This window comes from Protomyctophum bolini (assembly GCF_963924005.1).
Source record: "Protomyctophum bolini genome assembly, chromosome: 21".
NCBI lineage: Eukaryota > Metazoa > Chordata > Actinopteri > Myctophiformes > Myctophidae > Protomyctophum > Protomyctophum bolini.
The window spans coordinates 33145366-33162176 of NC_137882.1; the positions used below are offsets into that span (position 1 = coordinate 33145366).

A 16811-nucleotide genomic window follows, 5' to 3' on the forward strand; every position below is an offset into this window, starting at 1 on the left:
CAGAGGTCCTTTTCAGGCTGTGACACCCCAAGCTGTGGTATACACCCACTACCCCCTGATAAGACTGGGGACACCCCACCACCCTGATAAGCACTTGGGAATGCACGAGTTGAGGAGAGAAAAAAAATATATTGATAAATATTGTGAAATAGCAGATCTACAGTGGAGCTTGTAGAACGTCTATTTTTTTAATCATGTGCTATGCCTCCGCCAGGTTGAGAACAACTGCTCTAAAGGTCACATCAGTTGAGAGTGGTGAAAGACCCCCCCCCCCCACCCCTGCCCATCGCTTGAACAGACAGACAGGTCTTTACGCGTTGATGTGTGCCTGACAAATGTAAGCCTCTCTCTCTCTCTCTCTCTCTCTCTCTCTCTCAGCCCACAGAACATTAAAAGCCTGTTCGGAGAGCCAGACCTCAAGGGTTTGACTTTCTCCTCCAGCCCACTCAGGTGACTGCCATCACTGTGGACTCTATATAGTCACGGTTTCTTGTCACAGATCTTCCTCAAACGTTCACAATGAGCGAGGGTTTATGGGGGCGAGGTGCGTGCGTGCGTCTCTCTCTCTCTCTCTCCCACCTCTCCTGTACCTCCCGTCCTCCCCTGTTGTTTTATTCATGAGGGCTCAGGGTTCATTTGTTGTAGATTTAAGAAGACTAACATAGCGCCGCTGCTTAAATCTCCAGAACAGTGTTTCCACTAAATGACATTTTGTTCACTCGCCCCCTGCTAATCGTTAAGGAAACAGTAGCGGATCAGTATAGCTGAGAGCCTTGCACGGTGGAGCGGATATCGCCTCCTGTATTATCACATAGTGGAGCCTTTTGAAGCGATTGTTGTCTTCTTCAGGGACCCCGAGTATAGGGTGGTTGTCAACCGTTGTCCCTTATTTCAAAGAAAAACAAGGGATGCCGGCGACATTCGAAAGCCTATTACGGGTTGTGCATAATAACCACGCCCCGATTTTGTGTCCAACGCGGAAGTGCCTCTCGCCCTAAAGTGTAGTTTCTGACCACAACGGAGGCCCGCCACCTCAAGCGAACTTGAGCCACGTGAGACACCACGAGCGAGCTAAAGCAAAACGAGTTGCCGCGGCGAACGTTGCTAAGTTCGATTGAGCCGACTCAGGGCCGCTGGAGTTGTGACCCGATAGGCAGAGAATAGTAAATAATGTTCTGACAAGAGCGTTTTCCCCCGACTGCCATGCAATCATAGTGGCCAATCACAGCACGTCCTTGCACAAGTTCACTGGCCAATCACAGTGCGTCCTTGCACAACCGACATAGGGTTTCGAATGACGCGTCAAGGGACGCCCAGATTTTTTTTTCTTTGTTTACTATAATTACATACAACTCATGTCGGCTACATTTTTGTGACACTATGCATATACACTTTTGTATATACCGGTACTATACATTTGTTTTGCTATACTTGTGAGGACGTAAACATTTCACCTTAACGATATTATGAAGAAAAATAATACTCTAGAGCCGAAAATATCAGATCTACAAGGTCACAGCGTGTGTCGTGATATGTTGCGGGCAACATGTTGTGACCTTGTAGATTATAGGCTATGTTTGTTGTGTGCACAACTACGTATGTATAAATCAGGTAAAACTCTAAATGTCTAATTATAACCGCAACCCCAACCTGAATCTTGTTATTTTTTTTTTTATATTTTCCATAAAACTACCATTGCAATAGTCCTCACAGTCCATTTCTCAAATTGTACTATACATGTGAGGACATGTGTCTCTCGCAGATATAGTAAAACAAGTACAGCACACACACACACACACACACACACACACACACACACACACAGCACTGCTACGCCTATGTCTCCACAGCAGGGTACAATGAAAGAGGCACACATAATCACACTGTGGAAGAGTGATGACAAAAACATTATTATAATTGGGCAATTGCCAACACACACATAAACGCAGAGAAAGATTTTTCTGCATGTAGTGTAGTACAATTTATTTTACAATTTAGTCATTTATCCAGAGTGAGTGACATACAATAAGCAAGGTCAACGTAGCATACAGCAACTACAGTAGCATAGAGACAGTGTAGTGCCTCAGAAAACTACGATGACGGGTAAACCAAGAAACTAAAACCAGTGGTTTCCAAACCTTTCAGGTCGAGACCCAGGAGAGTGATTAGTCGTTTTCCCCGGAACACAAACGTGCGTGAGTGTGTGGGTGTGGATCTCTGCAGAACCGGAAGGGATGGATCCCGGGAGGGATGATTCATATCCACACTTTTCCTGGGCTGTGTGTGCTCCAGTTCCTGTTGATTTCATTGGATATCATTAGTCATCTAACCAGTTTCATTGGCTTTCATTGGATCAAATTGACAGGAACTGGAGCACACACAGCCCAGGAAAAGTGAGGATAAAACAAAATGTTTGCGTCATGCTTGGACAATTCACTTGTTGAGTCACTTTTGAAACGCTGCCACGCAACCAACCCTAAACCGTTATATTTAGCCTCCGAGACAGGCGGCGTCCGTGTTAGAATTCTTATTTTTCTTCTTTTGTACGTGTGTCATCACCCAAGGTGCGCTATAGCAGTCTTTCTTAAATCCCTCATTTTACATAATTTTTACATTTCACACAATCATTGGGGCAATTTATTCTCTGTTATGCTGTAACTGTGATGGAAATGGGATGATAATAGGCTAAACCTTTCAGTCGGTTCCTTACCTTTTTCCTGTATTGCTTTTTTGCTTATTTGGGTCTTTATTGATACAGTATACAGACAGGAAATGGGGAGAGAGAGACAGGGAGTGACACACAGGGACCTGTACCTGCTTATCAAGCCTACTAATAAATATGTATAGGTATAATAGCATTAGCCCTATATGTATTTAGGACCACTACTAATCAAACACATGGAACAGCCAACGGCTGTTACACATGGCATTTATTAGTCTATAACAGTGGGGTCCCCCAGGTATCCTTGATGGGGTTCCAGGGGGTCCCCAGCCAAATTATTGATAATAATAGGAACCGAATTGGGTACCCTTACAGACTTGTAAGGGTACCTTTTGTGCACTCTCAGCAAATTAATTTGGGATCCTTGAAATTAAAAGGTTAAAGAACCACTGGTCTAGATTCTAACGCCAGACAACTATTTTACAATCTCTGAATGCTATATGGAGTCTGGAACTATACCCCCTGAAAAGCTGATTCCGGAAGCTGTCATACGTATGCTCGTCATTTACGTTCACCAACATATATTTTAAAATGTCTTTAATGTCTACTTTTGAATTTCCATTTCCGATAAGCAGTATAAGCAGCTTTACATTATGCTTTGACTACTTTGATTTATATCAGGACACATTTACGCAACTGCTAGCGCTAAGCAGTTGCAGAATCGTTTTCAGTGCTTCCGTATAAGTACAGTATTGTATGACGTCATTTGAAAGTTGTGGGAGGGCTCAGGCAACAGTCTGACAACACAGTATATAGAGTCTAAATTGCACAGAAGGCTGGGCTACATTCTGTGCCATCACTGTCCCTGCATGTCAGATGAAGCAGAGTGTGTCTGGTCTGTTTCGGAGGCTTGTCATCGTCTTGACACCCTGACAAGTACGAGTTTCATCTCCCCGTTGTTTGTCTGCGAGACTCCAAACTTGGCGACATCGCGGCGGTCACGCATGAAGCAGCCGGTAAAAGAAGCTGCGCAGACAGGGCAGGCTGACATTCCTGTCAGTTCCCAGCTGTTAGGTAGACTGTGTGCGTGCGTGCGTGGAAAATATGATAGTATTCTTTAGTTAAAGCTTATAGTTAGTAAAATATTGCGTTTGGTGTTGGTGGGGTTCGGATTAGGTATTTAGAGGATATGTTTATGTGATGGAGCTGCTTGATTTGTACTTAGTTTTTGCTGGGGTAGCGTGTGTGTGTGTGTGTGTGTGTGTGTGTGTGTGTGTGTGTGTGTGTGTGTGTGTGTGAGTGTGTGGCTGTGTGCATGCATGCGTGTGTGTGTGTGTGTGTGTGTGTGTGTGCGTGTGTGTGTGTGTGATATGTCTATGAACCGTTTGAGATCATGCTGTGCATTAAGGTTCATTTGCTCTGTGCAGACGAGCCCGGATTTAATTAGGCCCGTCCGACTGAAAGGCTCGCACGTGCTCGCGAGTGAGCAAGCTTCACGAAATAATGACACATTTGCATGTAACTGTTTAACCTACGTCTAATTAGTGAGTTGGATTTTGTTTTGCGCAACACTGAAATGACAAACAGATGTGCCTGCCAATTACCATACATTTCAAACGGCCTCGCTTGGTGGTTCCTTTTCACTGACATTTTATCTAGTTTTTTTTCTTGTGACTCTGCTTTGTATACAAAGAGAGCTCGTGTTTTGCCGAGCTGCGGCTTGCTGCTGGCAGAAGCTGAATGCTCTTCCTTGTGTCCGGCTGGCCTCCCCAGTTGAACCGCGGTCCTCATGGTCCAGTCGAAATCAATGGGGGCCAGTTGGCGACTTCATCTCTGTGTGGTGCAGATGGCAGGAGAATGGGCCCCTTCCTCCCAAGTGGGTAATGCTCAGTACATACAAATGGATTGTCTGGATTCAGATGCCACATGATGTCGTCATATAGTCTCTACCAAATCAGGCCTGTCTTCAGGGGTGGAAGAAGACCTCAGATTTTTTTACTTAAGTAAAGGTATATCACAATATAAAGTCAAACTCAAACGTGTACTTAAGTCCAGTACTTTGCAGCACTGATAACGAGGTCGAGTAAAGAGCCATTATGAGATGATGTTTGGTTTAAGTGGTTGGTATGGATTTGAGTAATCGGCCAAGGAATTTGATTTGGTGACTTACAGTATACATACACAAAACCGTGGCAGCTGGTCACTTCTATAAAAACAACATGGCCTCCTCAAGTGTTAAAAAATACAGTGTCAGCTCAACTGCACTGAGCTGGCTTCTGGCTTGTGCTATTGTTTCTACACAATAGCATGTGTGTTAGCAAGACAAGTTACAGTATCTCATTAATACCACAGTGGCATTTTGTCAGTTGTGCTAAAGTAGAATACAGTACGTGTAGTACGAGTAAGTATTTTTTTTTTTTTTACATATGTTTATTCATTTTCTTTACAGTACAAATAAGTATTTTCAACAATTGACATATATCCCCCACATCCCCCTGGTAGCACAAATACAAACAAAATCTTATCACGAAATTATTTGACAATAATAAATACAAAACAAAAATAAATAAATAATGACAAAACGAAAAATAAAACGAAAATAAAACAAATTACATACAGTTAAACAAACAGATTCACAATGTCCGTCACAGTTCCCTACCCCCACCCCCCAGCTGACTACTCAGTTAACCACTATACATCCAAAGCCTCTTCAATATCACCTGGCTTAATTAAGTCCAAGAACTTGTCCCATATCTTATAGAATACCGCAGGTTTCTTCCTAATTACATAAGTTAGTGTCTCATGTGCCAAACAGGTTGTTAAGTTCCTCAGCCAAAAGCCGATCGTAGGGGCATTGACATTCTTCCAACACAGCGCAATTGAGCGTCTGGCCTGTAACAGGCAAAGGTCGGTCATTATTTTTTCATTACTATTTAGTGTACAATTTAATGGATAAATACTGAGTATACATAATTTAGGACAAAGAGGAACTGGACCTGACATAATCTGAGAGACATAATGGACCACAGACCTCCAGAATGTTTTAATCTCCTCACATTCCCATAAGCAGTGGAACAGTAGTACGAGTAAGTATAATAAAGTAAACCCTTTTCTCAAATGCCTCAACAATACAAGAGCCCTCCTTGAGCCTAAAGCCTACACATTTGATTTGACCACTTAACATGGCAGCTAAAAGCCATGTTAAGTGGTCGGATGGCTGTAGATTTTCAAGTGGGCCCTGATCCAGAAAAGATTGAGAACCATTGGGTTGCACTGTGTGCTCAGATAGATGGATGCCTTCAGGAGGCTGGGTGTAAATGTGACGTATTGTTCCCCAGCAGCAGCAGTAGTTCATAAATACTGCATGTGTGTTTGTGTGTGTGTGTGTGGGTGTGTGTGTGTGTGTGTGTGTGTGTGTGTGTGTGTGTGTGTGTGTGTGTGTGTCCCTCAGCAGTGTACATTGAGGGAACGTGGTGTTTCTCTCCTGCTACTGGCCGGTCTGTGGACTACTGGACACATTGGCATCAATCTGCATGAATATTTACAAGTACATGCTGGTATCGATGAATACATTTACAAGTACATGCTGGTATCAATCTACATGAATATTTAAAAGTATGGCCTACATAATGAAGTACAGTACAGTGTCATGTCTTTCCCCTGTTAAGTGGTCAGCTGGGTGTCAGCATTTATTTTAATGACGAATCAAATCGATTTGTGTCCTGACTTGGATCAGTGGAACTAATATAATGTAGTAGGTATAGGTAGAGTAAGTGATTTCACTTAATTCAAATATCACTTATTTTTTTGTTTTGTTGTGATAATCCTCTCTACTATAGAGTGTGCTGACCATATAAGGAGTTCCTCCCCTGTCCCCAGTTAACCCCTGGGGGTCAAAAAACCTTAGGTTTCATTTTTGACACTCTATCCTGATTGGATGAAGGTCCCACAGCCAAAAACGAAACCTAAGGTTTTTTGAGTGAAATCACTTACTCTACCTTTAAGTTCCAATTTACCGGGATCTACAATCGGAACACATTTTTTTCAAGGTTGTAATGTATTTTATTTTATTTTATTTCATTCATTTATTTATTTTTTGCCAATTATTTGAGGGCCCACTTGCATTATTCCCATCATGGCCCACCAGTGGGCCTCGGCCCACAGGACGATAATCATGGGTCAGGTGTCAGGCTCGATGTAGTCTCGCGTCACCAGACAACTATTCCACAATCTCCGAATGCTATATATAATCTGGGACTACAGCCCCCATGAGCTGAGTAACAGAATGCTATATAGAGTCTGGGACTACAGCCCCCATGAGCTGAGTAACAGAATGCTATATAGAGTCTGGGACTACAGCCCCCATGAGCTGAGTAACAGAATGCTATATAGAGTCTGGGACTACAGCCCCCATGAGCTGAGTAACGGAAGCTGACATTTCCGTTCACGAAAATATATATTTTTCCTTTTCTGCTAAGCAACAATCTATACAGCCTTAGATGTTTTCTATTTATATCAGGATAAATAATTATGCGCGACTGTCAAGACGAAAAACGGAAGTGGCGAGGAGGCTCCACTTCCGCTGTATCCGGACACTCATGAGACCTTTTTCCGTTAGCCCATAAAGACTGTATGATGAAGCGTTTGGAAATGGCGGAGGCAACAGTCTGCATGGTAACGCGAGACTATAGGCTCAATGTGGAGGACGGACAGATGGACGGACGGACGGACGGACAGTTTGACTTTCTGTTTGTGCTCTCTGCACTCGGTTCCACTTTCAATCTCTCTCTCTCTCTCTCTCTCTCTCTCTCTCTCTCTCTGTCTCACTCACTCACTGTTTCTCATCACTCAGATTCTCTCAATTTCGTCCGCTTCTCTTTTGTCTTCTCCACCTACGTATAGCCTCCCTAGCCTGCCTGTCTCAACATTTTCCCCTCGGCGTGAATTAATGGCATTATAGTGCTACTCACTCTGATGAGACGGATGGCTCGGCACCGTATAGCACCGTAGATTGCAGCATTTAGTTGTTTGTTTTTGCAGTTTGCACAGAGGAGGCTTGTGGTTGGTAATTATCGCGGCAGATACACCAACGCAGGAGTCTTTGCCTAGCGCTCGGCCCCTTCGTGGAAAGCAGTGGTGGAAAAAGTACAAAAATATTTTACTTAAGTAAAATACTGATTCTCTACTTGAAAATTACTTAAGTAAAAGTACAAAGTGCCCATTAAGAAAGTTACTTAAGTAAAAGTATAAAAGTACCTCAAATAAAATGTACTTAAGTACAAAAATTTACCCGGCGTAAAATGTACTTAAGTATAAAAGTAAAAATTACAAAGTACAAAGTACAAAATACAAAATTATTCTCAAAATGAATACAAAGAAATGAATTTCTAAAATTGTCATCCTGTCAAAAGTGGCTTTATTCCAAAAAATACTGAAAATACAGAACCCCCAACAGCATACATCGTGTTGGGAAAGTTCTTTTTTTTTAGGAACTATAGTTCAGTTCACAGTTCAACATTTTTAAAATGAACTAGTTCCATTCATAGTTCATCATTCCAAATTTTGAAAAATGAACTATTATAGTTCTTTTTCGTTATTTTTTTGCTTAAATTTTTATATATTTTTTACATTTTACAAAAATTGCTCTTTTGCAATGTGAAATGCCACCGAATTATTTTTCCTTCTCTATATGGGCTTTTGCATGCTTTTATTGTGAAGGCAAAAGTTTCTGAACGTTCTCAGAGCCTGCATCTCCGCATGCTGGGGTTGGCTGATCTACAAGCTCACAACGTGTCCGGACGCGACGAGTTGTGAGCTTGTATATCAGCTATTTTCAGCACGGAACACTTTGTACGGCGAAGAATAAATTTCATTCACTGTTTGTTGGCCGTTCGTGGCGATATTATGGACACGTACCTCCTCGAAGCGATAATAACCAACTAAGCTATTGGAAGCTATTTTTCGTGGCACATTATGTGTGTACAACAACAAGTTCCCTCAGTGTTTGTGTTAGGAGTTGGGACAGTGTCTGCTGTCTGTCAGCGTGCATGATCCTCATGCAGTAGCTAGATGCGCGCTCCAGTGACGGCTGAGAAAGATTAGTTCATTTGTGTCGGATAGGGACTTATTGGTTGGTTTTCCGCTAAATATTAAGGCATGTTTAATGCATCCATGTTGAATGCGTGTGACAAAACAACACAGTGTGTGCGTCTTGCCGTCTTCAAAGCAGGCCAGGCAGCAGAACACAACTCCGCCCCCTATTATCTGAGAGTGGAGCAGCCCTGTTCAATTCTCAACTGCGCATTCCTCCAGTAAGACAAATATAAGATTTTATTATTTAATTTGTAGCGAGTAACGAGGTGTCCGATTTTAAATATAGCGCATTAAAAGTACGATTTTTTCCTTGTAAATGTAACGAAGTAAAAGTAAAAATACAGCAAAAGAAAAGTAGTCAATAAAAGTACAAATTCTCCAAACTTGTACTTAAGTACAGTAACGAAGTAATTGTACTTCGTTATTTTCCACCACTGGTGGAAAGTAACGAAGCATACATTTACTAAATTAAGCCCTGTTTTCTACTCGTCTGTTCAAAGGTCTAGATCTACAAGCATGAGCCTTTAGATCTGCCATTCTTGAAAGGTTTACACATTTTGAAAATGTGAGAAATGGGACGTTGTACATTTACGTTTAGTAGCCTACTTTGAATATATATTTTATTGGAATTGGAAATTTGAACCAACATTTAAGGGACCATACTGGTATTGTACAGCATGAACCAATGATGTAACACATGCGTGTGTGTGGTTTACTATACAGTACGTATAGGATTGTGCTTCATGTTGCATACAGGTTCAGGTGGCTGCTGACTTGCACACACTGGGGCAGTCGGGTGAGCAACAACGTCAGTAGATGTTAGTCCACATCTGGCTGCAGCCACATCCTCTGTGCGAGAGACAGTCAGATGCCTGCCAGCAGCAATGATCAGCTGTCCGACATGTGGTGTGTTTGTGTGTGTGTGTGTGTGTGTGTGTGTGTGTGTGTGTGCGACTGTGCGTGTGCGCATATGTGCATGTTTGTGTGAGTGTGTGCGTGTGTGTTTGTGTGCGTGTGTGTTTGTGTGCGTGTGTGTTTGTGTGCGTGCTTGTGTGTTTGTGTGCGTGCGTGTGTGTTTGTGTGCGCGCGTTTGTGTGCGTGTGTGTTTGTGTGCGTGTGTGTTTGTGTGCGTGCGTGTGTGTTTGTGTGCGCGCGTTTGTGTGCGTGTGTGTTTGTGTGCGTGCGTGTGTGTTTGTGTGCGTGCGTGCGTGTGTGTTTGTGTGCGTGCGTGTGTGTTTGTGTGCGTGCGTGTGTGTTTGTGTGCGTGCGTGTGTGTTTGTGTGTGCGTGCGTGTGTGTTTGTGTGCGTGCGTGTGTGTTTGATAGTGGAAGAAAGAAACCATGTGTGTCTTCATGGACCTCTTTCTCTCTCGGCTTGTCTCTCTTTTTCTCTGTCTCTCTCTCTCTCTCTCTCTCTCTCTCTCTCTCTCTCTCTCTCTGTCCTTATCATTAACTACCAGACATCCAATCTACAAGCTCACAACACATCACAACGTGACGCGTTATGAGCTTGTAGATCTGCTGTACAGTTGCAACTCAGGTCTGTATTATCAAGTATAGTGTGTTTAAGTGGTTATTACGTACATGCTGACATCCTCAGACCAGTATCTTATAAATATCTTGAATGTTTGCGATAAAAGAAATAATATATATATGTATATATATATATATATATATATGGATATATGGATTTTTTTTCATCTGGATATTTATGATTCTGGGTTAGCAATCTGCAGTATTGCACAGCAAACGTCCTGACTGATAATTTAACCCATTTTGGACTGATGGCGATTAAAAAAGAAGGCTTCTAAATCCTGCAGTTTTCTGAAAAACCCAAGTTTCTATGTCAGTTGTGCTCAACCTTTTTCATGTCAAGGACCCCCCAGAATTATCTCTATTGGGCCACGGACCCCCCCATCTCAAAATATGTTGTTCCAGGGACCTCCCAGAAGCCAATATTTGAATTAAAAATGTTCGCTCTGAAATATATATTCAAAGATGCCACTCGGTGGCGCGCTATGAGCTTGTAGATCTGCTATTTTTTTAAATAGCTAAACCATAACATAATGCTAACACCAAAAGGGGTTCCCGCCCAGAATGGGTTAATGGAGGAGTTAGGGGTCGCAGCTATATATGTCACAATGCATTTATTGACTTTATACCTTTACCTTAACACACAAACGCCGCCGTTGCCTCAATATCCAGCCGCAGCGAGATTGAATTTCAAATACTTTCTCAGACTCACACAAATGAAGCCCCATTATTTCACGGACAGGCCACATTGTTTGCCGGTGACACATATATGCCCGGCTTTTAGCCGGTGGAATGACATTTTTTGCTGCTCTCAGCCGTTATCAATGTGCTAAACGGTGATAAGGCAAACATGCGTTACAGGATGCAGACCGCACCGCCGGTAATGATAACCTACACACCGTCCTATTAGACTGTCGCAAATCTTGATTGAAATCTCCCGCCTTTGCTCGCTCTGAAAATCCCACAGACACGTGTGTGATTTCTTTTTTTTCTCGTTTCGGCGCTGTTGTCTTCTATACAGTTGTTTCAGAGTGTATGTTGCCGTCGTTATTGTCTTATTCTTAGCTGGTTTGTTATCTATTCTATATTATACTACTAGACTCTGCACGTCCCCACTCCCTCCCTGGAGTCCTTTGCCGATGCGCGCGCCCAGTTTGATGTCGGTCGGTCCCATATACTGCACTGGTTCTCAAACAGTGGTGGGTCGAGACACCCGTTTGTGGTTTGAGGATAGATTTCTGGGTCGTGGCGGACCGGGGCAAAAGTCTCTAATTTCTCTTGAGTAAATAATTTGGGCACCACTATACCATACAGTATACTATACATATATATATACATGACCAAATATATTGGCATAGCGGTTTGGATCTGTGGCATCTGGACAACAAGATATCCATACGGTGCAGTAGATGCTGCTGTATATGTTCATGCACCGTATTTCAAACTAGTGTATATACATGCTGTACCAGATGGACATGCTTGTAACAGTATGTAGTAGATTGTTAGATTGACATTTTTTCTCGTTGCTCCCCATCCCCCCTCTTCTTTTTAATTTATCTTTCTAGGAATAAGCTATACCCAAAGATGGAGCTTGCACAAAAGTGAAATTTCACAGCCTTTTTAGTTTTTTTCTTAAAGCCGCAGGCGGGTGTCAATAAGCGCTGCACGCGAGAGCGCTACGATATCCAATTAAGCGTCCCTCCTCTCATACAACACTTTCTGTGGACATGGTGGTGATGCTAGGTGCGGATGGCCCAACATAACACCTACTTTCAGACTGCTTTGACGAATGTGCAAAGCTTTGAAAAGAATCGCAGCAGTCGTACGACACTAAATGAACGAAACTCCTGCAGTGCAGTGCCGGTTCACATTTTGGAAGTCTGTGCTGTACATCTTTTAAGTACCCTCGGCTATAAGTGCTAATTTAAAGGTAGAGTAAGTGATTTCACTTAATTCAAATATCACTTATTTTTTTGTTTTGTTGTGATAATCCTCTCTACTATAGAGTGTGCTGACCATATAAGGAGTTCCTCCCTGTCCCCAGTTAACCCCTGGGGGTCAAAAAACCTTAGGTTTCGTTTTTGACTCTCTATCCTGATTGGACGAAGGCTTAGGTCCCACAGCCAAAAACGAAACCTAAGGTTTTTTGAGTGAAATCACTTACTCTACCTTTAAGGCTTTTATATTTATTTGACATGGTAAGAAATAGGAGGGGTGTGTGAAGACTATTTGCATGAGTCTCATGCTCGGTGTAGTGACAGTTTGGTACATGTAGCTCTGAGTCTGTATTCATGGGAACTGTATCTATATTCATGCTACTACTGTTTCATATTAACGGACTCTCTCTCTCTCTCTCTCTCTCTCTCTCTCTCTCTCTCTCTCTCTCTCTCTCTGTCTCTGTCTCTGTCTCTCTCTCGCTCTCGCTCTCGCTCTCTCTCTCTCTCTCTCTCTCTCTCTCTCTCTCTCTCTCTCTCTCTCTCTCTCTCTCTCTCTCTCTCTCTCTCTGTCTCTCTCTCTCGCTGCCTGCTGTGTTGCTGCTGTCTCCGTGGAGAAGGTACTGTATGAATGATATTGACTCCCTTCCCCCCAGTTGCCTCTCTGTGTTGTTATTATTATTATTATTTAGGAATTATTTAGGAGGGCTCTGGAGGCGTGTGTGTGTGTGCGCGCGCGTTGTTTGTGTGCGTGATATTGCTCTGGCGGTTGGGGGGGCTTTGCAGGGGGCACAAACATCATAATAAACCCTCATATACGTTGAGATCACACGAGATACATGTACATAAATACTGTACATTCAGTTCATATGCATCAATGTGCATTGATCCATAGTCAGTATCGGTTTAAAGCAGCTAACCTGCTCTCTAACAACGTCAGCTGTAGATGCATACTTTCAGAGAAAGAGAGAGAGAAAGAGGAGGGCTTGCACATTGGGGTGTGTGTGTGTGTGTGTGTGTGTGTGTGTGTGTGTGTGTGTGTGTGTGTGTGTGTGTGTGTGTGTGTGTGTGTGTGTGTGTGTGTGTGTGTGTGTGTGTGTGCGCGTGTGTGTCTCTCTCTATCTTCACATGAGGATATGATGACAGACAGACAGAGGGGTCTAGATAGACAGAGAGAAACAGAGAAAAGCTCAGTGAAAAGTGTGTTTTTATTCGTTCGTGGCGTTGCTGCTTGGTTAAGCTGTCGGTTTACAGTTTTAAAACGAGGCTTGTTGTGTGCTGCTGTGCTGCACTGTAATACCATTTGGTTGCTGGCGGGCATGAAACCCTGTACTGTATCTCCACATTGTTTTACTTTTTATGTTTAGTTTTTAGTTTATTGGTTTTTTTTTAATAAATGTGACTAAATTTGACTGCGAGACTGTCATTGTTTTTTGTTTTTTTTCACGTTTTATGAAAGCAGGTAATCAAATTGACATATTGGTTGTTCTTGTTCTGTTTGACCCACCAGTTTTGGAGATATGGCTTAATAGAGTAATGTAAAAAACAGCAAGTTGAGAAAACAGGCTTATCTATGGACTAACATTACACCTAGCTACGCTAGCTATGTTTAAGCTTTTTTTTCTCATATTTACATAGATTTCAGCTCTGACACTTATTTCAGACATGCTCTAGTATGTGAAGAGTCTGCCTGTGCTATTAACTCATTAAACTGGAGTTTGCGCGATGACAGGCTCTCAGCCAAATCTGGTCACAAATGAATGTCCTACTTCACCACCAGATTAAGGTTGGTGAGGGGTGCGTTAAGGGTTGGGAGAGGGTTAAGGTTAGGTTTAGGTGTGCTGCCCCGTTGGAGGTTAGGGTCAGGGTGAGGGTTTGAGATAGGTTGTAGGACTAATGACTGGTCTAACCAATGACTATTTTCGCCATTTCAAGACATTTTTTTAAAAATGATAATAAAAGAGATTCAAGGCTTCCACCTCAACAGCAATGATTTAATGTCGTAATAGAAAAGGCAACCGGATCGGTTACACATTCACGGTCCCACACAGACCCAAGGTCTGGCATGACGACTTATCAACAGACGCCAATTATTTCCCTTAAAATGGTGAAAGGAGTGGAAAGAAATTACATTTTCTCCCACCTCCACCGCTCTTTGTCCTGACGCTGTCATCTGAAGGTTGCACGTCGACTCGGGAAGGACCTTAATTAAGATTTTGGGGCCCGGGGCTTTTGTTTTCTAGCCACGAAACATTAGCAACCAGCCAGAGAGCTGCAGTTACAGATCACTGGCTAGCCGTGCAGGTCAAGTCATGTTGATTAGGAGAAAAATACATTAACATTTTCACCTCGGTGACCCCTTTTGCGACTTTGCAATCAAAGCAGCGTTTTTATTGGCTTTTTTTATATCATTCTGTTCTGTCGGCCCTCGGTTTGACGCTTTGGGTTAGAATGACCTTTTCAAACTGTAAAAAAACTGCATGTTGTTTTTGCAGACATGTGAAGTTTTTGAGCCAGGTGGGTGGACTGTAAAAGGTTAGTGTATAGACAGGGAAACGTTTACAAATGTTGCACTATAGAACATGCACTCCCGACTGATCCACGTACAAACGGTGACTTCTTGACCCTCTATTAATCAATAGTGGATTACACTGGAGCAAATATTTGGCTGCAGACGTAAATACTGCTTTAGATACCCTATATATCGGCCTGACTAAATACAGTACATTGGAGGAACACAGTTCTGTTTTCCCATTTCCTGAAAAGTAACAGTTTTGGAGATGCAAGGCTTTCCAGCCAACAGCCATGACATTACATCCCACACACACACACACACACACACGCACGCACGCACGCACGCACACACAGTCACACGCCGTTCCCGCCATGGGGGTGTGGCCGGGCCTGCTGTATTGTATACTGTACGTATATGTAAGATGGCGGTCCGTTTTGCTGACGGTCTTCATGGAAAGACGAACGGATATAAAACAAAGCGGCCACCTCCACCCTGTGGGTTAATAGAGCTTGTGATTGGCAGCTGGATCAGCTGGCATTGATTGAATTCTGCTGCTGTACCACCGCAGCCTTTGTTCTTGACTTACCTGCCTCCCTCTCTCTATCTCTCTCTATATCTCTCTCCTCTCTCTCTCTCTCTCTCTCTCTCTCTCTCCCCCCTCTCTCTCTCTCTCTCTCTCTCTCTCTCTCTCTCTCTCTCTCTCTCTCTCTCTCTCTCTCTCTCTCTCCCTACAGTCTCCCACCCCACCCACACAGAGAGAGAGAGAGAGAGAGAGAGAGAGAGAGGTTGTTTGTTTGGTTAAGTTTTTGAAATTCAGGTTGGTTATTACATGGAGAGTAGAGAAGGTTATTGCCTGGTTGGGGGGGGATTGACTTGGACACCTTTGGAGCAGCTTATCTTGTCTCTTTCAGACCCTTGTATCCCCAATCCTCTGCTCACATGCAGCCTCCACGCGCTCAGATGCAGGTCCTGCGCGTGAGTGCGCGCAGCCGCGCACGCACGCACACACACACACACACACACACACACACACACACACACACACACACACACACACACACACACATGCATAAACGCACGCACGCATGCACGCACACAGCTCCTGGTCTGTCTCTTCAGCCAGGTGATTGGAATTGCAATTTCATTTCAAAACCGTTGTTTGGCTTTGTGGAGACGTGCGGTGCATCCTTGGCAGTGGGAGGGTTGAAGTATTAGTTCACGTCACACATAGCGAGGAGTCGCCGGGGCGTCTATTTGAGCGCCGCTTTATAGTCTGTCCGTATGTCTGTCCGTCCGTCCGTCCGGAGATAATCTTGCAAAGGCGCCGCATTTCTGGCACACTTCCAGTCAACTACACAGAAGTACTGCACTTCTAAATGTCGAATGTCATATATATATAGGCTGTTTTATAGGGTCTACTACTACACAATGTACATGTTGTGCGTGGATACATATTATAGCCTAAAATACAAGCATATACGTCCTTAGAATTCATGCATTGCTGTTTGATTCACTATAGCTATAAAGTAAAGGAGTTACAATTATATTCAATGAGCTGATGTGTGTGTGTGTGTGTGTGTGTGTGTGTGTGCGCACACATTGTTGTTGGAGTGTTATGTGTGTGTGCATGCGTTCGCGTGCGCCTGTGAGTTAGAATCTAATTGGCTCTAGTATGATTATTTCTTTCAAGCACATTGTCTGGCGTCGTTGGCACGTACGTAGTGGCGTAATGGGATGAGAGGTTGAAAAAACAAGGCGTTGAACGAGAGTGCGGGAGGGAGGGAGGGGCCGTGTGGCGTGGGTCTGGAAGAGAGCTGCTATTAGCTGTTAATTCTGAAACAAATTATGCAATTAGCCCTGGCATCAGAATGTGGGCCATGAGAGAGAGAGAGGACACTCTAACCTTCACTTGATCCGTGCTACGCGAGTGAGACGAGAGGGAGAGGGACATGGGGAGAGAGAGAGAGGGGGGGGGGGGGGGAGGGAGAGAGAGAGGTAGAGGGACATAGAGAGAGAGAGAGGGAGAGGGGGGGGAGAGAGAGAGAGAGAGAGAGAGAGAGAGAGAGAGAGGGGAG

The 16811-nt window shown here is 43.4% G+C and overlaps 1 pseudogene across 1 annotated transcript in view; it reads left to right on the plus strand.

Annotated features, from left to right (window-relative positions):
• Nucleotides 1–6797: 6797 nt before the first annotated feature.
• Nucleotides 6798–16811, plus strand: part of LOC308336499 (neuropilin and tolloid-like protein 1) — a 13754-nt pseudogene continuing 3740 nt past the window's right edge. The window contains exon 1 of the transcript in view: nt 6798–6840. The product of the transcript in view is annotated as a neuropilin and tolloid-like protein 1 (transcript). The remainder of the gene's footprint in view (nt 6841–16811) is intronic.